At 40.7% G+C, this 23484-nt stretch overlaps 1 long non-coding RNA gene across 1 annotated transcript in view; it reads right to left on the reverse strand.

Annotated features, from left to right (window-relative positions):
• The window catches only part of LOC113633352 (uncharacterized), a 144167-nt gene extending 120900 nt beyond the window's left edge, over positions 1-23267 (reverse strand). The window contains exon 1 of the long non-coding RNA XR_003438154.1: positions 23071-23267. This is a non-coding gene — a long non-coding RNA (uncharacterized LOC113633352). The remainder of the gene's footprint in view (positions 1-23070) is intronic.
• Between the last annotated feature and the right edge of the window lie 217 nt (positions 23268-23484).

Here is a 23484-nt window from a genome sequence, read left to right on the forward strand (position 1 = left end):
CAAATACCATATGCTAACACATATATATGGAATCTAAAAAAAAAAAAATGGTTCTCAAGAACCTAATGGCAGGACAAGAATAAAGATGCGGATGTAGAGAATGGACTTGAGAACACAGGGAGAGGGAAGGATAAGCTGGGAAGAAGTGAGAGAGTGGCATGGACATATATACACTACCAAATGTCAAATAGATAGCTAGTGGGAAGCAGCCGCATAGCACAGGGAGATCAGCTCGGTGCTTTGTGACCACCTAGAGGGGTGGGATAGGGAGGGAGGGAGGGAGACACAAGTGGGAGGGGATATGGGGATATATGTATACATATAGCTGATTCACTTTGTTATACAGCAGAAACCAACACAACAATGTAAAGCAATTATACTCCAATAAAGATGTTGTTTAAAAAAAGTGTTTGAAGTGGTTTAGCCAACAGACATGTATACTTTTCAATCATTAAAATAAGGATAAAATATAAACAGTAGGTACTGTGAGGAGGAATATTATTATATGAAACCCAGACTAAGGAGAGTTACTATAGCCTAGTCCTAAATTTTACTTTAGATTTTTCTAGAGGGAAATAGGAAATTCGGTGAGTTATATAATCCTCACTCATTAAAATAGAAACAAAGTTTTTGTCCTTGGGACTAAAATCTAAGAGAAAATTATTGCATGAATCCATATATAAAGAACATTACAGAACAGTAATAGGCAACTTTTAAAGCAATTTTAAAGATGCAAACATGTTCGTCATGTGATCATTTCTTATATTAAACCCCAAGGGCATAATATTAAGTCTATTTCTATGATAGCATTTCTGCAGAGAAGTAAACTAATGACATCCAGGTTTGTGATTTTCTGATGCTGGAATCTGATGTGGAGAACCTGGAAACTCTAGAATATTAGATGATTAGAAATTCTGTTAGATTACCTTCCTCAAATACAAAATATCATGGCTGTGCTTTTGAGACTGAATTCTCTTAAGTATATCTGTAGTTCTGTTGATGCCTGATGTGAGATCCATGTGCTTTCAATAACAGAAATGCAGGGAACAAGATGCCATTTGGTTACGAAAATCAAAGAGAAGCACAGAGGATCTCAGTCATGGTCCCTGCCTGTCCTGCCCACAGCCCTTGTGGACACATTTGCTGAAAGGGTCCTACCACGTGGACCTGGCCAAAGCTAACTAGACCGGGGCAGTCACTTGACTTAAAGTCCAATAAACCACAGGCCACTTAAAACTTATGACGTGGCTCAGTCATTGAAAACATAAACTTGTCCACTCTGATACTCTCCCTTCAACATTTAAGCTAAAAAATAATACTGAGATTAGGGCAGTTAACTGTGGAAAGAGCAGTTGAAAGATCATGATAAAATAGAAGCCAGGATTCCTGTTGCTCCATGTGTAAAACAAAGAGAAAAAGCTACAAGAAGCAGAAGATATGAAGCAGAGACGTGCATGGAGATAAAAATGAGAAAACTGAGCAGAGGGAGGATCAAGGCACAGGTCTGCAGTGGGGCCGAAAGCACATCGGTGTCAAAGCTCTAGAATTCAGACCCTTCCGCCTGTCTGGAGTCTATGTGCCCTGCCCTTTCCTGTCTGGCTCTGCGGTTTTCCCTGGTTTCCTGTGTGCAGGTCCCCTTAAAATAAACGGTGCATTACCTTAGATAGTATTCTAAGTCACTCTTTCCACACCCAAAGAGGATAAATTAAAATGTATTGCTCTAATATTCTGGAAATTCCTTTAGAAATAAAGAGGCATATGTTTGCATCCAAAAAAGATAAATTATATATATATATATATATATATTGCTTTATCTATGGAAAGAAACTTTCACCTCTCCAGCAGATTGGCTGCCAGGGTTCACTGCGCCAGAGACAAACTGTCCTCAAGCAGCATCTTCTTAGTGGTCTGGACAAATTGAAATACAAAACAAACTTTGACATGAGAGAAAGAAATATTTAAGAACAAATATTACCAGTAATCTGCCTCTGTGTGTGTGGGGGTGTGTGCGTGTTGGTGGGCAGGTGGTGGGGGAGGATGTTGGTACACTTCCCTTGAATATCTGATTTGAAGCGACATTGCTTCCTGACCAGGGCCAGCTGGCATGGTTAGGGGCAGGTAGGTTAGTCCTAATAATTCAAGACGCTTGTAATACAGTCCATCTGAATGTTGAAAAATGTCAACCCAAAACATCAATTTTGATTTGGAAGAACTAATGGAAGAAAAAAGATAATGAGGGATTAGTAACCAAGATGGCGGAGTAGAAGGTCCTGCTCTCACTCCCTCTTGCGAGAACACCAGAATCACAACCAGCTGCTGGACAATCATCAACAGGAAGACACTGGAACTCACCAGAAAAGATATCCCACATCCAAAGATAAAGGAGAAGCCACAATGAGACGGTAGGAGGGGTGCAATCACAGTAAAATCATATCCCGTAACTGCTGGGTGGGTGACTCACAGACTGGAGAACACTTATACCACAGAAGTCCACCCACTGGAGTGAAGGTTCTGAGCCCCATGTCAGGCTCCCAACCTGGGGGTCTGGCAACGAGAGGAGGAATTCCTAGAGAATTAGACTTTGAAGGCTAGTGGGATTTGATTGCAGGACTTCAACAGGACTGGGAGAAACAGAGCCTCCACTCTTGGAGTGCACACACAAAGTAGTGTGCCCATCAGGACCCAGGGGAAGAAACAATGACCCCAGGGGAGACTGAACCAGACCTACATGCTAGTGTTGGAGGGTTTCCTGCAGAGGAGGGCAGTGGCTGTGGCTCACCGTGGGAACAAGGACACTGGCAGCAGAAGTTCTGGGAATTACTCCTTGGCGTGAGCCCTCCCAGAGTCCTCCATTAGCCTCACCAAAGAGCCCAGGTAAGCTCCAGTGTTGGGTTGCCTCGGGCCAAACAACCCACAGGGAGGGAACCCAGCCCCACCCATCAGCAGTCAAGCAGATTAAAGTTTTACTGAGCTCTACCCACCAGAGCAACAGTCAGCTCTACCAACCACCAGTCCTTCCCATCAGGAAACTTAAACAAGCCTCTTAGATAGTCTCATCCACCAGAAGGCAGACAGCATAAGCAAGAAGAACGACAATCCTGCAGCCTGTGGAACGAAAACCACATTCACAGGAAGACAGACAAGATGAAAAGGCAGAGGGCTATGTACCAGATGAAGGAACAAGATAAAACCTCAGAAAAACAACTAAATGAAGTGGAGATAGGTAACCTTCCAGAAAAAGAATTCAGAATAATGATAGTGAAGATGATCCAGGACCTTGGAAAAAGAATGGAGGCAAAGATCGAGAAGAGGCAAGAAATGTTTAACAAAGACCTAGAAGAATTAAAGAGCAAACAAACAGAGATGAACAATACAATAACTAAAATGAAAACTACACTAAAAGGAATCAATAGCAGAATAACTGAGGCAGAAGAATGGATAAGTGATCTGGAAGACAGAATGGTGGAATTCACTGCTGTGGAACAGAATAAAGAAAAAAGAATGAAAAGAAACAAAGACCACCTAAGAGACCTCTGGGACAACATTAAACGCAACAACATTCACATCTCCAAGAAGGAGAAGAGAGAGAGAAAGGACCCAAGAAAATGTTTGAAGAGATTATAATTGAAAACTTCCCTAACATGGGAAAGGAAATAGCCACCTAAGCCCAGGAAGCACAGAGAGTCCCATACAGGATAAACCCAAGGAGAAACACACTGAGACACATAGTAACCAAACTGGCAAAAATTAAAGACAAAGAAAAATTATTGAAAGCAGCAAGGGAAAAATGACAAATAACATACAAGGGAACTCCCATAAGGTTCACAGCTGATTTCTCAGCAGAAACTCTACAAGCCAGAAGGAAGATATACTTAAAGTGATGAAAGCGAAGAACCTGCAACCAAGATTACTCTACCCGGCAAGGATCTCATTCAGATTTGATGGAGAAATCAAAAACTTTATAGACAAGCAAAAGCTAAGAAAATTCAGCACCACCAAATCAGCTCCACAACAAATGCTAAAGGAACTTCTCTAAGTGGGAAACACAAGAGAAGAAAAGGACCTACAAAAACAAACACAAAACAATTAAGAAAATGGTCATAGGAACATACATATTGATAACTACCTTAAACATGAACGGATTAAATGCCCCAACCAAAAGACACAGGCTTGCTGAATGGATACAAAAACAAGACCTATCTATATGCTGTCTAGTGTGCCCTAGGTCCCACTTCACAGCTAGGGACATATACAGACTGTAAGTGAGGGGATTGAAAAAGATATTCCATGCAAATGGAAATCAAAAGAAAGCTGGAATAGCACTACTCATATCAGATAAAATAGACTTTAAAATAAAGAATGTTACAAGAGACAAGGAAGGACACTACATAATGATCAAGGGACCAATCCAAGAGGAAGATATAACAATTATAAATATATATGTACCCAACACAGAAGCACCTCAATACATAAGGCAACTGCTAATAGCTATAAAAGAAGAAATTGACAGTAACACAATAATAGTGGGGGACTTTAACATCTCACTTACACCAATAGACAGATCATCCAAAATGAAAATAAATAAGGAAACAGAAGCTTTAAATGACACAATAGACCAGATCGATTTAATTGATATTTATAGGACATTCCATCCAAAACCAGCAGATTACACTTTCTTTTCAAGTGCACACAGAACATTCTCCAGGATAGATCACATCCTGGGTCACAAATCAAGACACAGTAAATTTAAGAAGATTGAAATCATATCAAGCATCTTTTCTGACCACAACACTATGAGATTAGAAATGAATTACAGGGAAAAAAACGTAAAAAACACAAACACATGGGGGCTAAACAATACGTTACTAAATAACCAAGAGATCACTGAAGAAATCAAAAAGGAAATCAAAAAATGCCTAGAAACAAATGACAATGAAAACACGACTATCCAAAACCTATGGGATGCAGCAAAAGCAGTCCTAAGAGGGAAGTTTATAGCAGTATAATCCTACCTCAAGAAACAAGAAAAATCTCAACTAAACAATCTAACTTTACATCTAAAGGAACTAGAGAAAGAAGAACAAACAAAACCCAAAGTTAACAGAAGGAAAGAAATCAAAAAGATCAGAACAGAAATAAATGAAATAGAAACTAAGAAAACAATAGCAAAGCTCAATAAAACTAAAAGCTGGTTCTTTGAGAAGATAAACAAAATTGATAAACCATGAGCCAGACTAATCAAGAAAAAGAGGGAGAGGACTCAAATCAATAAAGTTAGAAATGAAAAAGGAGAAGTTACAACAGACACTGCAGAAATACAGAACATTGTAAGAGACTACTACAAGCAAACCTATGCCAATAAAATGGACAACCTGGAAGAAATGGACAAATTCTTAGAAAGGTATAACCTTCCAAGACTGAACCAGGAAGAAATAGAAAATATGAACAGACCAATCACAAGTAATGAAATTGAAACTGTGATTAAAAATCTTCCAACAAACAAAAGTCCAGGTCCAGACAGCTTCACAGGTGAATTCTATCAAACACTTAGAGAAGAGCTAACACCCATGCTTCTCAAACACTTCCAAAAAATTTCAGAGGAAGGAACACACCCAAACTCATTCTATCAGGCCACAATCACCCTGATACCAAAACCAGACAAAGATACTACAAAAAAAAGAAAATTACAGACCAATATCACTGATGAATATAGATGCAAAAATCCTCAACAAAATACTAGCAAACAGAATCCAACAACACATTAAAATGATCATACATCATGATCAAGTGGGATTTACCCCAGGGATGCAAGGATTCTTCAATATATGCAAATCAATCAATGTGATACACCATATTAACAAACTGAAGGAGAAGAACCATATGATCATCTCAATAGATGCAGAGAAAGCTTTCGACAAAATTCAACACCCATTTAGGATAAAAACCCTGCAGAAAGCAGGCATAGAGGGAACTTTCCACAACATAATAAAGGCCATATATGACAAACCCACAGCCAACATCGTCCTCAATGGTGAAAAACTGAAACCATTTCCACTAAGATAAGGAACAAGACAAGGTTGCCCACTCTCACAACTATTATTCAACATAGTTTTGGAAGTTTTAGCCATGGCAATCAGAGAAGATAAAGAAATAAAAGGAATACAAATTGGAAAAGAAGAAGTAAAACTGTCACTGTTTGCAGATGACATGATACTATACATAGAGAATCCTAAAGATGCTACCAGAAAACTACTAGAGCCAATCAATGAATTTGGTAAAGTAGCAGGATACAAAATTAATGCACAGAAATCTCTTGCATTCCTATACACTAACAATGAAAGGTCAGAAAGAGAAATTAAGGAAACAATCCCATTCACCATTGCAACAAAAAGAATAAAATACCTAGGAATAAACCTACCTACCTAAGGAGCTAAAAGACCTGTACTCAGAAAACTATAAGACACTGATGAAAGAAATTAAAGATGATACCAACAGATGGAGAGATATACCATGTTCTTGGATTGGAAGAATCAATATTGTGAAAATGACTATACTACCCAAAGCAATCTACAGATTCAATGCAATCTCTATCAAATTACCAATGGCATTTTTTACGAAACTGGAACAAAAAATCTTAAAATTTGTAAGGAGACAGAAAAGACCCCGAATAGCCAAAGCAGTCTTGAGGGAAAAAAATGGAGCTGGAGGAATCAGACTCCCTGACTTCAGACTATGCTACAAAGCTACAGTAATCAAGACAATATGGTACTGGCACAAAAACAGAAACATAGATCAATGTAACAAGATAGAAAGCCCAGAGATAAACCCACGCACCTATGGTCAACTAATCTATGACAAAGGAGGCAAAGATATACAATGGAGAAAAGACAGCCTCCTCAATAAGTGGTGCTGGGAAAACTGGACAGCTACATGTAAAAGAATGAAATTAGAACACTCCCTAACACCATACATAAAAATACACTCAAAATGGATTACAGACCTAAATGTAAGACCAGACACTATAAAACTCTTAGAGGAAAACACAGGAAGAACACTCTTTGACATAAATCCCAGCAAGATCTTTTTTGATCCACCTCCTAGAGTAATGGAAAGAAAAACAAAAATAAACAAATGGGACCTAATGAAACTAAAAGCTTTTGCACAGCAAAGGAAACCATAAACAAGACAAAAAGACAATGCGCAGAATGGGAGAAAATATTTGCAAATGAATCAACGGACAAAGGATTAATCTCCAAAATATATAAACAGCTCATGCAGCTCAGTATTACAAAAACAAACAACCCAATCCAAAAATGGGCAGAAGACCTAAATAGACATTTCTCCAAAGAAGACATACAGATGGCTAAGAAGCACATGAAAAGCTGCTCAACATCACTAATTATTAGAGAATTGCAAATGAAAACTACAATGAAGTATCACCTCACACCAGTTAGAATGGCCGTCATCAGAAAATCTACAAACAACAAATGCTGGAAAGGGTATGGAGAAAAAGGAACCCTCTTGCACTGTTGGTGGGAATGTAAATTGATACAGCCACTATGGAGAACAGTATGGAGGTTCCTTAAAAATCTAAAAATCAAATTACCATATGATCCAGCAATCCCACTACTGGGCATATACCCAGAGAAAACCATAGTTTAAAAAGTCACATGCACCCCAATGTTCACTGCAGCACTGTTTACTATAGCCAGGTCATGGAAGCAACCTAAATGCCCATCAACAGACGAATGGATAAAGAAGATGAGGTACATATATACAATGGAATATTACTCCGCCATAAAAAGGAATGAAATTGGGTCATTTGTTGAGATGTGGATGGATCTACCGACTGTCATACAGAGTCAAGTAAGTCAGAAAGAGAAAAACAAATATCGTATATTAACACATATATGTGGAACCTAGAAAAATGGTATGGATGAACGGGTTTGCAGGGCAGAAACAGAGACAAAGATGTAGAGAACAAACGTATGGACACCAAGGGGAGAAAGCAGCAGGGGGGTGGCGATGGTGGAGTGATGAATTGGGCGATTGGGATTGACATGGATACACTGATGTGTATAAAATTGATGCCTAATAAGGACCTGCTGTATAAACAAATAAATTAAATTAAATTAAAAAACTAAAAAAAAAAAGAAAAGAAGTAGATTGGACTCGCCCTTAAAGCACATGGAAAGCAGCTGAACTTCGCCAAGGATGCAGTTGCCCAAAAAGGGTGTATGTGTTTTTCCTGAATATATTCAGGCAAAATGCATACGCCCTTTTAGGCCAACCAAACAAGCGGGCAATGCAAATCAACACTACAAAGAGGTATCACACACACAAAAAAAAACAGATAACAAAGTTGATTAAAGACGTATTTTCCAGGAACAGACAGCCTGGATTTGAATCCTGGCTCCCAAATCTGCTAGAGGTGAGACTTTTAACAAGTTACTGTGCCTTTGTTTTCTCATCTGTACAATGGCGTCATTATAACACGTTCCTTATGGAGTGTTTATGAGTTTTAGAGGAAAGGATCTATGGAGATCATGTAGCACAGTGCCTGGCACATAGCAGGCTCTGGATAAATGCACTTTTATCCCTCATCTGGGTACCCTTGTTTCGGTTATTTCAGTCACTTTATTCTCACGTACTGTTCTCAGGAGTCATCTTTGGGAACGTTTCAAAGGAGCAGAATTAAAAGGCAAAGCATACTTATGGAAGGTGCTTATATTGATGCGGTGACATGAGGATATCTGGGGATTAAATGCCTGATTTTGAAGAACTAAAATTCCAAGATTTTGGCTGAGGATGAAGAGACTTTTTTATGATAGTGAAGATTCAAATGTCCATTCAAAGATCTGGTATCCTATGGGAAAATATCCATTTTAAAAATACTAACTAAAACAATTTTTAAAGTCACCTTCTGTTCTTTTATTATTTTCACACTCACTATTTCTGGACCTCACTATAATTAGGTTCTTATAAGCTCGCTTCCATAGAATTTCTTTGACTTCCCAAAAGAAAGTTCCCAATCTGAACACCTGTAGCTGACACTACTGATACAGGTGTATCAGTGTCTCAACCTTATCCCTCAGCCACAGACCTCTGACTGCAGGTGTCTGCATCTGTGCCAGCAGGCATTTCATAGAACCAAAGAGCTGCTCTGTATCATGTGGCAGAACAGAGGTGCTAGGAAGAAATATGCTTGAGAGCAGACTTCAACCAAAGACCTTAGGAGTCAGTATATAAATATCCAGCTCCTCACTCTTCAGATAGGATAACTCAAAGGCAAGTGTTTATCCTATTTCTCAGAGTTTCCCCGACAAATTAAGCCCCAGTCACCCACTGGGGTGGCTGAGTTAATAAAACACCCTTATTAGCTATCTTTTCTTCTCAATATTACTTTTCCACCATCACCCCACCCCCACTAATGTTCTCAGATAAACGACTTGCCCTTGAATCCATGTCTCAGGCTCTGTATCTGGGGGAACACAAATAAAGGTAGCATCTCTGCAGAAATCTTTTCCTTAAAAAACAGTCTAAAGTGTCCAAGAGAGCAGTTAAGCCTCCCAACCCGCATTCCGCATTGACTTCTCTTCCCTTCTTCCCCACAGATTTGCCAAACTGCCTAGAATATATCTGTCGTGGTCCCCGAGCCTAAGAACCGAGAAGCCTCCAGTGGGTCTATGATGAAAACCACCACTGTGATGAAAACCACAAAACGAGAGGCAGCCTCGCTTTGTCATGGGAACAAGCCCAGGAGACAGAGACACAACTCAGTGTTTGCCCTTCATCTTCACTCTCCAGTACAAAGTGACTGGCTTGCCTTTGACTGCGGTACCAGAATTCCCACGGTGAGGACCGCCAGGCAATTAGGTTCTTGCCCTCTCCAAATTTCAGCAGGAACACAGAAGTTTTATTTTTAACTGTGTAGGAAGGCATTGCCATGGTAACGTAAGAACTCCAAGAACAATCTGATTGATTGATGATGTGGTGGTGAAGGAGGATTGATGTGAAAGACAGTGAATTAAAAAATCATAGAGCTTTATCACCCTGGGCTGAGTCTATAGATCTTGGTTATTAAACACTAACAGTATGTATTATCTGTTTATCCTTATGCAAAAGGAAACATGGCCATTTTCCTACTCTGGTCCCCCAGAGCAAAATGATAAAGAAAGAATAATCATCAGGGAAGTGAGCTGGTCTCATGAATTTAAGAGAAATGTGATCAATGTAGCTGAAAGAACATAATACTTGCTGGGCCGGCTAGCAGAGCGGAGCATTCAGAAGCCCTACCCACCAGGCAGTTGATGGACAGCATTCTGCCGCTTCCTCTCCCAAGGACATTTTACTTTCGACCACCCTCTTTTCAATTAATCTTCCTGTTTGTAGTAAGGATAGTGTATTTGAAAAACCCTCTAAGTATTTTCCCTCTTGGAAAACCCAACTTCTTTCCTTACAGCCCAGACACTGTTCATGCCCCAGGGAAGGTAAGGGACTGTCATACACTGTTGGTGGGAATATGAAATGGTACAGCCACTCTGGAAGATAGATTGGTGGTTTCATAGACAACTAAACATACCTTAGCATACGATCCAACAATCACACTCCTTGGTATTTACCCAAGGGACTTGAAAATTTATGTCCACACAAAACCGTGCACAAGGATGTTTATAGCAGCTTTATTCATAATCGCCAAAACTTGGAAGCAACCAAGATGCCCTTCACTGGGAGAACAGATAAATAATCTGTGGTACATTTTTTTTATATAGGTGCAGAAGAATTTATTGAAACACTGGACAAATATTTTGAAGCCATTGTATTTGCCTTTCATGTGTGTGAGAATGAAACAGTTGTATATTTCAATAACAGTTAAATCTTGGTTAACCGTGGATTATCCATTAACATTTTTTTTAACGTTGGACCAGGTTTAACCTTGGTCTACCGCTTACAACTCTCCTGGTGACAAGTTCATTAGCTAAGTTAAATTTAATTTGAACTTTGGTCTAAACAAAAGCACACTAGGAAAATAAAGATGTAAAGGAACTTTATCAAGCATTCCAAAACCAGCTAGAAATTACTTACAGTTTTCTAATGAGTATTATCTATGTCAGTATCCTTGACTGGAAGCAGTCTAGATGTCCTTCACCGGGTGAATGGATAAATCAGCTGTGGTACATCAGGCAAGGGAATATTATTCAGCACTAAGAAGAAATGAGCTATCAAGTCATGAAGAGTCATGGAGCAAAGTTCAATGCATATGACTAAGTGAAAGAAGCCAATTTGGAAAGGCTACACACTGTAGGATTCCAATTACGTGACATCCTGGGAAAAGGAAAACTATGGAGACAGTTAAAGATCAGTGGTTGTCAGGGGTTAGTGGGGAGGGATAAACAGGCAGAGCACGGAGGACTTCTAGGGCAGTGAAACTACTCTGTATGACACTACAGAATACATGTTATTACAAATGTGTCTAAAACTGTAGAATGCACAACATGAACCCTAATGTAAACTATGGACTTTGAGTGATTAGGATGTGTCAGTGTACGTTTACCAGTTGTAACGAACATACCACCCTGGCGGGGGACAATGGTAGTGGGGGGCGGCTGTGCGTGTGGGGGGGCAGGGAGTATATGTACCTTCCCCTCAATTTTGCTGTGAATCTAAAACTGCTCTTAAAAATCTATTAAAATCAATAATAAACAACATACAGGAATATATATAGGGAATATATATCTCTCACACATCTGTGTATATGGAATAACCAAATAAGGAAGACTCCTAAGTTACAGCTGGTTGTCCCCCTTCCCATAGATGTGATCTTGAGGAAGCCTGTATCTTATCTGCAAATTCTTAGATAATATAGAGAGCCCTCCAAGCACTTCTAGTCACAAAGTAACTTCATTTTGGTAGGTGCCTATTCCTGTGTAGTAGACAATGCTGCAGACTTTCTTTGAAGTTCAGATTTCTCCCCTCTGCCAGCTCAGGCTGGAAGGGAGCAGTGGGGGAAAGACGTGGTCACTTATTCTATAGTGTTTACCTGCCCTGCCATGATCAAACAGTGGTTAGTTCTCTGCATTGTGTTTACCTGTCTAGCACATCCACCCCTCATCCTCAACGCACCAGGTGGACTCTCCCCCGCAGAGTTGAAGAGTAGGAGGATTGATAGTAAAGGGCAGGGACAGAGCTTACCTGAGAGGTACTACTGTGTTTTGGCCTTGGTGCCATTTGGACTCTTGTTTATGATGTATTGGTGGGTTCAGCAGAGACTTCCCTCATGATCTCTCACACAATCCCCTTAACACAGCTGATACCCCCTCCAGCCAGCCACTTAATTACCATCCCTCAGCACCCTAACACCTTAGGATCCTAACACCCTCCAAGCTACCCTCTCAAGCAGAGTTTCTGTAAACTTGCTCCAGGCTGTAATTCACACTGGATGTATCAGAAATACACATCCTTTTTTCCTACAGACTGGGAAGGCAGGCCACTCCCTAGGCAGTCACTTTTCTTTGCTCTGTCATTAGTCAAGTCTGCTAGCTACCATAGTCTTCTGGCCTTTAGGTTCCTGTAGGTGTCTATGGCATCACAGTCTCCAGGGCTGTCATGCCCTCCTAATAACTCTTCTCTTCTACAAGTATAAAATCATTAGTTGCTTTAAAAATTCTTTACAAGATGTGCTTTCAACGCTGTATCAGTTAGCTATTGCTGTGTAACAAACCAACACTTGTGGTTTTAAAAACAACCATTTACTATAGCTCACCAGTCTACAGGTCAACTGATGGTTCTTATCTAGAACTCATATATGTATCTTCAGCCAACTGCCAGGTCAGCTGGGGACTGGCTGGTCTACAATAGTCCCTTCTCATGTGAAGCAGTTGGCTGACTCTTAACTGGGGTGATGGGTGTGACTAGGCCATGTGTTTCTCATCTTTGGGCAGGCTAGCCTGGACTTGTTCACTTGGTAGAGGCATGATTCCAAGAGAAAGCATGGAAATGTGCAAGGGCTCACGAAGTCTAGGCTCAGAACTGTTTCACCATCATTTCTGCCACTTTCTAAACAGTCCAAAAAACATTACAAGGCTTGATTCAAGAGGTGAAGAAATAGACTTCACCTCTTGATGGAAGAAATTGCATGTTCAAATTGAAAACTACATGGAAACTGGGAGGAGGTTGAAAGATTGGGGACATTTTTGCAATTAATCTAGTACACAGGCCATTCTCTCTCTTGGTCTTTGTAATAAGCTCTAGCTCATATGGATCCCTCTTAACGCTATTTATGTTAGTCTAGGCTAAGATGGACATTAACTTGTATGGGAAACTGCAAAGAAAACTTCTGAATAACACTGATATTACTGTTGACTAGTTTTTTTTTCCTTGCCCCTGACGCAAGCTAAGCCACTGAATTCATGTAGCAGATTTTTTGGCTCCTTGTTCAGAACATTACATACGTAGAGAAGGAAAAAAACTTTTCCTCTACCCTATCAACTGGGGCATTTGAATTAAAATGACAAAAGGCAGATTAACAGAAATAAAAGCATTTCTATTTTATTGATGTCAATTTTACAAGCATGGGGTGGGGAAGAGGGTCACAGAAAGGAAGTGAAAAACCCAAAGAAGCATTTAGACTTTGAAGCTTATATACAATTTTAACAAAGGGTGGTAAATTGCAGAGAAGTGACAAGACAAAAAAAGGGCAGCCTAGGGGTGGTAAATTGTGTGAAGGAAAATATATGAGGAAACCAATGGTGGATAAGTGTTGTTTAGTAAGGTCTGTATGCAGACTCAAGTTGGTGCCCTCTCTGTGGAGCCCTACATCAAGGACACCCTACATCAAGGACACATGGCAACTCTTGCCATGGGCTCTCCTAATCTAAACCAGACAGCCCCCTGACTCCATCTTAGGCAAAATAATCACCATGTAGTAACCTTGTAGCATCCTGACCAATCACCTAATGCCATCCTGCCAGCTGGAATTTTCGTTGTCTTGAGGCTATAAAAGTGCTACTAGCCCACAAAGGGGGTCAGCTCTCCCTGGTCTATCAGGAAGTCAGCCCGCTGTACCTGCAGCGCCCTCATTAACTCTGCTCTGCTCTTTGCTCTCAGTAAACTCACTCTTTTCTAAAATACTTCACGTCTGGAAATTCTTCTTCCAACCCACGCTCGGACCACGACACTCTCCAGTGACAAGAGCTGTCTAGAGTGATTAAGAGTCGTTCTCTTCCTGATACAGAAGAGGGAGACACCTTTACAAATGGAAATTTATGTTAACTTTATGAAAGGGAAATTTATGCCCTGCTTTTAGACAGAGAGGGGCAGAAAATTCCTCCTGCCTCTGCTGTTTCTTAATTGCCTTCATCTCATAGTAATCCTTATGCCAAAGTGGCATATTTTGGGATGCCATATTCCAATCCCCTTCATATACATACATCCCTGTTCAATTTCATCTTGTTAGTTTAGGTCCATTTCTTCACTTTGAGAAGCCTGAAAATGTAGTCCAGGCTGTTTCCCGTCAGTACAGACAGTACAGGAAAACCGGGACCAATCAAACGTGAAAGTTCTTGGTCAAAGCAACAGCTTATGCCACACTTATGAGGCCTCTCTGACCCGATGCAGCTCAAAGAATTAGAATCAAGAGCTATGGTCTTATCAGTTTGTGGTGGGAGGTGTATGGTTATTGTGAGAAAGACCCTCTTTACCTGGAGCAAGCCCGTAAGATTCAATACAGATGTGAGGTGCAAGTCAATCCATCAGCCCTTTGTGGGTATAAGCCTAAGACAATTCAGAAAGCAATGCAAGGGACTTCCCTGGTGGCACAGTGGTTAAGAATCCACCTGCCAATGCAGGGGACGCAGGTTCGAGCCCTGGTCCGGGAAGATCCCACATAACGCAGAGCAACTAAGCCCACGTGCCACATCTACTGAAGCCCACGCGCCTCATCTACTGAAGCCCACACACCTAGAGCCGGTGCTCCACAACAAGAGAAGCCACTGCAATGAGAAGCACGTGCACCACAATGAAGAATAGCCCCCACTCGCTGCAACTAGAGAAAGCCCATGCGCAGCAACGAAGACAGGATGCAGCCAAAAATAAATAAATAAATAAATTTTAAAAAAAGAAGAAAAGAGAGCAATGCAAGAGGAAAGAAAAGAAATCAGACTGGACAGCAACATGAAAAAGAATCAAACTGGATTACTCTCTCATCCCATGCACAAAAATAAACTCAAAATGAATTAAAGACTTAAATGTAAGACCTAAAACCATAAAACTTCTAGAAGAAAACATAGACAGGGGCTTCCCTGGTGGCGCAGTGGTTGAGAGTCTGCCTGCCGATGCAGGGGACATGGGTTCGTGCCCCAGTCTGGGAAGATCCCACATGCCACGGAGTGGCTGGGCCCGTGAGCCATGGTCGCTGAGTCTGCGCGTCTGGAGCCTGTGCTCCGCAACGGGAGAGGCCACAACAGTGAGAGGCCCGCATACCGAAAAAAAAAAAAGAAAACATAGACAGTAAGCTCTTTGACATCAGTCTTAGTAATGTATTTTTAGATATGTTGCCATGGGCAAAAGAAACAAAAGCAAAAATAAGCAAACGGGATTATCAGACTACAAAGCTTTGCACAGTGAAGGAAACCATCAACAAAATGAAAAGGCCGCCTACTGAAAGAGAAAAGATATTTGCAAATGATATACCCAATATGGGGTTAATACCCAAAATATGCAAAGAATTCATACAATTCAACATCAAAAAATAAACAACCCAATTTTTGAAATGGGCAGAGATCCTGAATAGACATTTTTCCAAAATAGATGTACAGATAGCCAACAGGCACATGAAAAGGTGTTCAACATCACTAATCATCAGGGAAATGGAAATGGAAAGCACACCTGTCAGAATGGCTATCATCAAAAAGACCACAAATACCAAATGTTAGTGAGGATGCGGAGAAAAAGGAATCCTCATGAACTGTTGGTGGGATTGTAAATTGGTGCAGCTGCTATGGAAAACAGCATGGAGATTCCTCAGAAAAATTAAAAATAGAACTACTGTATGATCCAGCAATTCTGTTTCTGGGTATTTATCCAAAGAAAATAAAAACACTAATTAGAAAAGATATATGCACCTCTATGTCCATTACAGCATTATTTACAATACCAAGATATGGAAGCAACCTAAGTGCCCATCCATAGATGAACAGATAAAGAAGATAGGGTGTATGTATACAATGGAATATTACTAGGCTATCAAAAAGAATGAAATCTTACCATTTGCAACAACATGGATGAGCCTAGAAGGTATTATGCTAAGTGAAATAAGTCAGACAGAGAAAACAAATACTCTGTGTTATCACTTATATGTGGAATCTAAAAAACAAATGAATAAAGATAACAAAACAGAAACAGAGTTATAGATACAGAGAACAAATAGGTGGTTTCCAGAGGGGAGGGGAGTGGGAAGGAAAGAAATAGGTGAGGGAGATTAAGAGGTACAAACTTCCAGTTGTAAAATAATGAGTCACTGGTATGAAATGTACAGTATGGGAAATATAGTCAATAACTATGTAATATCTTTGTATGGTGACATATTGTAACTAGACTTAGCATGGTGATCATTTTGAAATGTATAGAAATATTGAATCACTATGTTGTGTAACAAGAACTAACATAGTGTTGTAGGTCAATTATACTTCGAAAACAAACAAACAAACTCACAGAAAAAGAGATCAGATTTGTGGTTATCAGAGGAGGGGGTGGGGGGAAGGGAACTGGAGGAAGACAGTCAAAAGGTACAGACTCCCAGTTATAAGATAAACTAGGAATATAATGTACAACATGATCAATATAATGAACACTACTGTATGTTATATATGAAATTTGTTGAGAGTAAATCCTAAGAGTTCTCATCACAAGGAAAAATTTTTTTCTATTTATTTAATATTGTATCTATATGAGATGATGGATGTTCCCTAAACTTACTGTGATAATCATTTCATGATGTAAGTCAAATCATTATGCTGCACACCTTAACTTACACAGTGCTGTATGCCAATTATAACTCAATAAAACTAGAAGAAAAAAAAAGAAGTCAAAGAGTGGGGACAGTAAAGGAATCAATCAAAAGGAAGAATCCAGAAAGAGAAATTAGTGGCAAAACTTACTTTTACAGGGGCAAAAAGCCTGTTGGGAAATAAGACAGGGAAAAGAAAGTGGGACAAATCTCTGATTCATTTCCTGCCCATCCTTTGGAGTGCAAAAGCTATTGCCTGTTCAGCAGACTGCTTTAAAAGTCCTTCCTAGGAATAAACCTACCTAAGGAGACAAAAGACCTGTATGCAGAAAATTATAAGACACTGATGAAAGAAATTAAAGATGATACAAATAGATGGAGAGATATACCATGTTCTTGGACTGGAAGAATCAACATTGTGACAACGACTCTACTACCCAAAGCAATCTACAGATTCAATGCAATCCCTATCAAACTACCACTGGCATTCTTCACAGAACTAGAACAAAAAATTTCACAATCTGTATGGAAACACAAAAGACCCCGAAAAGCCAAAGCAATCTTGAGAATGAAAAATGGAGCTGGAGGAATCAGGCTCCCTGACTTCAGACTATACTACAAAGCTACAGTAATCAAGACAGTATGGCACTGGCACAAAAACAGAAATATAGATCAATGGAACAGGACAGAAACCCCAGAGATAAACCCACGCACATATGGTCACCTTATCTTCGATAAAGGAGGCAAGAATATACAGTGGAGAAAAGACAGCCTCTTCAATAAGTGGTGCTAGGAAAACTGGACAGGTTCATGTAAAAGTATGAGATTAGAACACTCCCTAACACCATACACAAAAATAAGCTCAAAATGGATTGAAGACCTAAATGGATTAAAGACCTAAATTCCATCCTTGGAATTCCAGAAACTATCAAACTCTTAGAGGAAAACATAGGCAGAACACTCTATGACATAAATTACAGCAAGATCCTTTTTGACCCACCTCCTAGAGAAATGGAAATAAAAACAAAAATAAACATAAACATAAATCACAGCAAGATCCTTCTTGACCCACCTCCTAGAGAAATGGAAATAGAAACAAAAATAAACAAATGGGACCTAATGAAACTTAAAAGCTTTTGCACAGCAAAGGAAACCATAAACAAGACAAAAAGACAACCCTCAGAATGGGAGAAAATATTTGCAAATGAAGCAACTGACAAAGGATTAATCTCCAAAATTTATAAGCAGCTCATGCAGCTCAATAACAAAAAAACAAACAACCCAATCCAAAAATGGGCAGAAGACCTAAACAGACATTTCTCCAAAGAAGATATACAGATTGCCAACAAACACACGAAAGAATGCTCAACATCACTAATCATTAGAGAAATGCAGATCAAAACTACAATGAGATATCATCTCACACCGGTCAGAATGGCCATCACCAAAAAATCTAGAAACAATAAATGTTGGAGAGGGTGTGGAGAAAAGGGAACACTCTTGCACTGCTGGTGGGAATGTAGATTGATACAGCCACTATGGAGAACAGTATGGAGATTCCTTAAGAAACTACAAATAGAGCTACCGTATGACCCAGCAATCCCACTACTGGGCATATACCCTGAGAAAACCGTAATTCAAAAAGAGTCATGTACCACAATGTTCATTGCAGCTCTATTTACAATAGCCAGGACATGGAAACAACCTAAGTGTCCATCGACAGATGAATGGATAAAGAAGATGTGGCACATATATACAATGGAATATTACTCAGCCATATAAAGAAATGAAACTGAGTTATTTGTAGTGAGGTGGATGGACCTAGAGTCTGTCATACAGAGTGAAGTAAGTCAGAAAGAGAAAAACAAATACTGTAAGCTAACACATATATGGAATGTAAAAGAAAAAGAAAGAAAGAAAATGGTCAGAAGAACCTAGGGGCAAAACGGGAATAAAGATGGAGACCTACTAGATAATGGACTTGAGGATATGGGGAGGGGGAAGGGTAAGCTGGGACAAAGTGAGAGAGTGGCATGGACATATATACACTACCAAAGGTAAAATAGATAGCTAGTGGGAAGCAGCCGCATAGCACAGGGAGATCAGCTCGGTGCTTTGTGACCACCTAAGAGGGGTGGGATACGGAGGGTGGGAGGGAGGGAGACGCGAGAGGGAAGAGATATGGGGATATATGTATAACTGATTCACTTTGTTATAAAGCAGAAACTGACACACCATTTTAAAACAATTATACTGTAATAAAGATGTTAATTTTAAAAAAAAAGAAGATTAACTGGGAAAATTCATAAAGTGCCTTCCATTATCATCAGCAAACCCCCCCTTCACTTAGTATGTTATTCAGCAATAAATATTTCAAACTAGAAAAAAAAAAGATATGAAATAGCTCACTCAGGGAGCAGGAGTATAAATGAGCTAGGAAATGTAGTGAGACTGCCAGGCAGCAACAGAGGCCCACTTGAGGTTAGTGGCCATAAATTGGAAAGGGCTCCAGTCAGCATAATCATGAGCTTTACCAGCCATGCTCAGTTGAACAGACACAGAATCAGTGGAGACTTGGATTTAAACAGGGTTTTGCCAAGAGAATATGATGAAGGGAGAAAAAGAAAGGAAATTAAGAGTAGATATGAGGGGGCTTCCCTGGTGGCGCAGTGGTTGAGAGTCTGCCTGCCGATGCAGGAGACGCGGGTTCGTGCCCCGGTCCGGGAAGATCCCACATGCCGCGGAGCGGCTGGGCCCGTGAGCCATGGCCGCTGAGCCTGCGCATCTGGAGCCTGTGCTTCGCAACGGGAGAGGCCACGGCAGTGAGAGACCCGAAAAAAAAAAAAAAAAAAAAAAGAGTAGATATGAGGGAGTAATGTCATTTGGACCATGAAATCCAAGTACGGTAAGGGGGGAGGTGAGGACATGAAGAGGCTGTGAGAGACGGTGAAAACTGGGAGGATCGATGGACTGTTGGTGCCAGTGATGTTGAAGAAGTTGTGTCGCTGGGATACCAGAGGGCGTGAACTGCAGAGAGAACATCAGAGTGGTTTGCTTAAAACTGGCATGTAGGGCTTCCCTGGTGGCACAGTGGTTGAGAGTCCGCCTGCCGACGCAGGGACACGGGTTCATGCCCCGGTCTGGGAAGATCCCACATGCCGCGAGCGGCTGGGCCCGTGAGCCATGGCCGCTGAGCCTGCGCGTCCGGAGCCTGTGCTCCGCAGCGGGAGGGGCCACAACGGTGAGAGGCCCGCGTACCGCAAAAAAAAAAAAAAAAAAAAAACTGGCATGTAGACATGGCAGTCATTGGTAATGGTGAGGTCTAGGGTGTGGCCAGGATGTAGAGGCCGAGACAGGGTGGAGGACAAGATCATTGGAGGAGAGGAAGCCAACGAACTGAGAGGTGAGGGTCCTGGAATAGTTATTTTTGCAGATGTTGAAAACCCCAAGACGTAGTGAATGCTTCTAGTCCTCAGAGGAAGCATGACATTGAACATGCTTTAAGGAATGAGGAACAGAGGGAGGTAGGGTTGGAAGATGTCTGTCCCAGGAGAAACAGCGGTTACAAACTGATTGAAATGCAAAGCTAGGAATTTCAGGGAGAAGATAAGGAGAATGATCTGGACATGGCGAGAAGCATCAGGAGGAGATGGAACCCATCTCCAGGCTCCGTGGTGTGAAGAGTATACCAAAGAAAGCAGCCACCACATGAGAGGGAGGCAGGGGAGCCAGAGTTCATTTGTGAGAGCAAGATGGCAAAGGGAAACTTCAGAGAAGAGGATGGAGAAAGAAGGTTGATGACTGACCATGAGTTCCAGAGGGCACAGTAAAGCGGATTTGAAAATTTGGGGAGCTAGAGTAGGGAGCTGAGGTCAGAGAAGGGGGTGCACAGAGCCTTACAGGCATTAATGTCCTGGGGAATGAGGGGTGAGCTGAGATAAGTAACCCCAGGAGTAGTCATCCTGCTGGTCTCAAGGCAGGGAGAGGTGCTAACGCTGTGAAAGTTGCAGGGAAGGAAGTGGAAGGGGTGTTTACAGAGTTCTCGGGACCCTGCTTCCCTCTTGCCTATAGAGGTGGAGACCACCGGGAGGGGAAGTCTTCCCTGCCACGTGTGGATTTCATCACTCATTGGGCGGGGAGATTATGGATGATTTAAGCGCCCTTCTTTTTGCTCATTTGATTCTATCATAAAAGTGTATCCCATTTGTGATAAGAACATTTTTTCTAATTCCAGAAACCTCCAATTCTTTCACCTACCATGTGACTTTGAAGTAGTCACTGTTTAAAGCGTAGAGATTGTCTCCACTTGTTCACAATTTTGTAAATCAACTGTACTTCAGTTTAAAAAAAGAGAACAGAAGATTAAAGTATTTCCAACATATACAAATATAGGCGCATGTTCTATCACTCACATAGCAAAGGCTCTCCCACACATGTGTAAATCTACATTCCAGAATCATTACCAGTTGGCCTAGAATCTAGTCTTTCCCTGCTGTTACTAAAATATTTAACCCCTAGGAATTACACTGCTCTAACTACTTTCTAAATGTTCTATTTCTTTGTATTAATTCATGAAAGTCAAGAAAATTAATCCTGAAGAAGATCAGAGAAAACAACCAGAGGGAACTACACTGTTTTAATTAAATCAACATTAGGAAGGAGAGTGTGCCAACTCTCCCACCTACCTATTTCCAGACGCTGGAAGGAATTCATTTGGGAGAAGCCAACAGAAGTCAATCCAAATTATTTTTAAAGCATTATGAGGTAGATTATTACAAATACCAGGAGAAGCTATTCACACAGACCCAGCTCCTGATAAAGCCAAAGACAGAGCACTTCCTTCTTGGCTAATGACAAGAAGGTACATTATGTCATCCTGTCCTCCTGTGAATTCCTTCCCACCAAGAGAGCCCTGTCAACACTCCCATAAAATCCATTTCTGTATAAACAACAGACTATTCGACTCTCCAGATTGCAAGAGAGACTTCTAAATGGGTCTTTTAGAATAAAATGTGTTTCCTGAAGAAGAAATTGGAATGGCCATTTGGAGCACTGAAAGTCTGTATTTATCCAAGGAACAGGAACTTCTTGTAGAATTACTTTCCCCCGAAATGTACAATCTTGCTGTTACATTTTTTTTAAAAAAAGAGAGAAAGAAAACCCTCTCAGCCCAGTATTTACTAGCCTGTCCGAGCCTTTTTAGCAATGATAGCAATGAGGCCTCAGCCTGTATTGGCCGTCAGTGCTCCAACCATAGTCCCAGGCTGTATGCCAGCTTTTAAAAGGCCAACCTGACTTTAGTCCAATTCCTTTCTGACCCAAAGCGCATTAACCTGGACTCCTTGTCAGGTCTGTTTGTGCCTTACATCTAGTTTTAAAGGAGAGGTTGTTCTGGGTCAAGAGATGATTTCTAATATTTCCTCTTTTAAGTTGTCTAAAATTCACAGACTGATGTAATTAGACGGCAGGAAGATCACTGGGGACAGGATAGCTGCCCATCTGTGTAATGAGATTTGGATGCTCAGCTTTGCTGAACTGTGGATTCTAGCCCCCATCCAGTTGGCCAGAGGTTATTTCCACAATATTTTTCTTTCTTCTTCAGTTAAATTTAAAACTATGAAAGGAAGGGGGCCCCTAATCCTTCCTCAGGAGCAGAAGTGATGCAGATCTTATCGGGAAGACTTTTTCCGGGCCCAGCTTAAGTTTTTGTTGGCTCAGCATTAGTGCATTTTTTCCTAAGTCTTTCCTCTTGGAGCTCAGTAGACTGTTTAGCCCAGCCCTGCTATTTGTGTTTCAAATGCTTGCAGATGGTTTATATACTCCCTCCTCATCCCTGTTTAGCTGCACTGTAACATACCTAACTGTTTCATTTCTTAATCTCCCTGACCCCTACCCTGTCCATGCATGATCAATCAGTCCTCAAATAATTGTGGCTTCTGAATTTCCTATTATTTTTCAACGTTTTCCTAGCATTTGGTGAAGTGCAATTGTATTGGCTTGCTATTGCTGTGTAACAAATAACCACAATATCTTAGTATTTACCATTAACCATTTGTTTAACTTACACATCTGTGGGTTGTCTGGGACCAGCAAGGCTGTCTGACTGGGATGGTTCATCTGAGTTGGCTCTGCTGCACATGTCTTCTGTCATCCTCCTAGGGCCAGAGGGCTAATTTAGACATGTTCTCCTCACAGCAATGGTAGAATACAAAAAGGAGAGTGGAAATACACAAGGCCTCTTTAAAAAGAAGTGACACACCATCACTTCCGCCTTTTTCTATTGATCAAATCAAATCACGCGGCCCAACGCAAAATCAAGTGACAGGGAAATATGCTCCATTCCTTTAGTAGGGGAACTTCAAAGTCACATGTCAAATGGCATGGATACAGGAAAAGGTGAAGAAGTAGGGCTAAAAAGTCACAATGGCCAGCTCATCTGAGCCATAACACAAGCTTCAATTTAAGATCTGATATCTTTC

This window comes from Aethalodelphis obliquidens, unplaced genomic scaffold (genome assembly GCF_003676395.1).
Source record: "Aethalodelphis obliquidens isolate GAN/ISIS:26980383/991018 unplaced genomic scaffold, ASM367639v1 scaffold39, whole genome shotgun sequence".
NCBI classification, from domain to species: domain Eukaryota; kingdom Metazoa; phylum Chordata; class Mammalia; order Artiodactyla; family Delphinidae; genus Aethalodelphis; species Aethalodelphis obliquidens.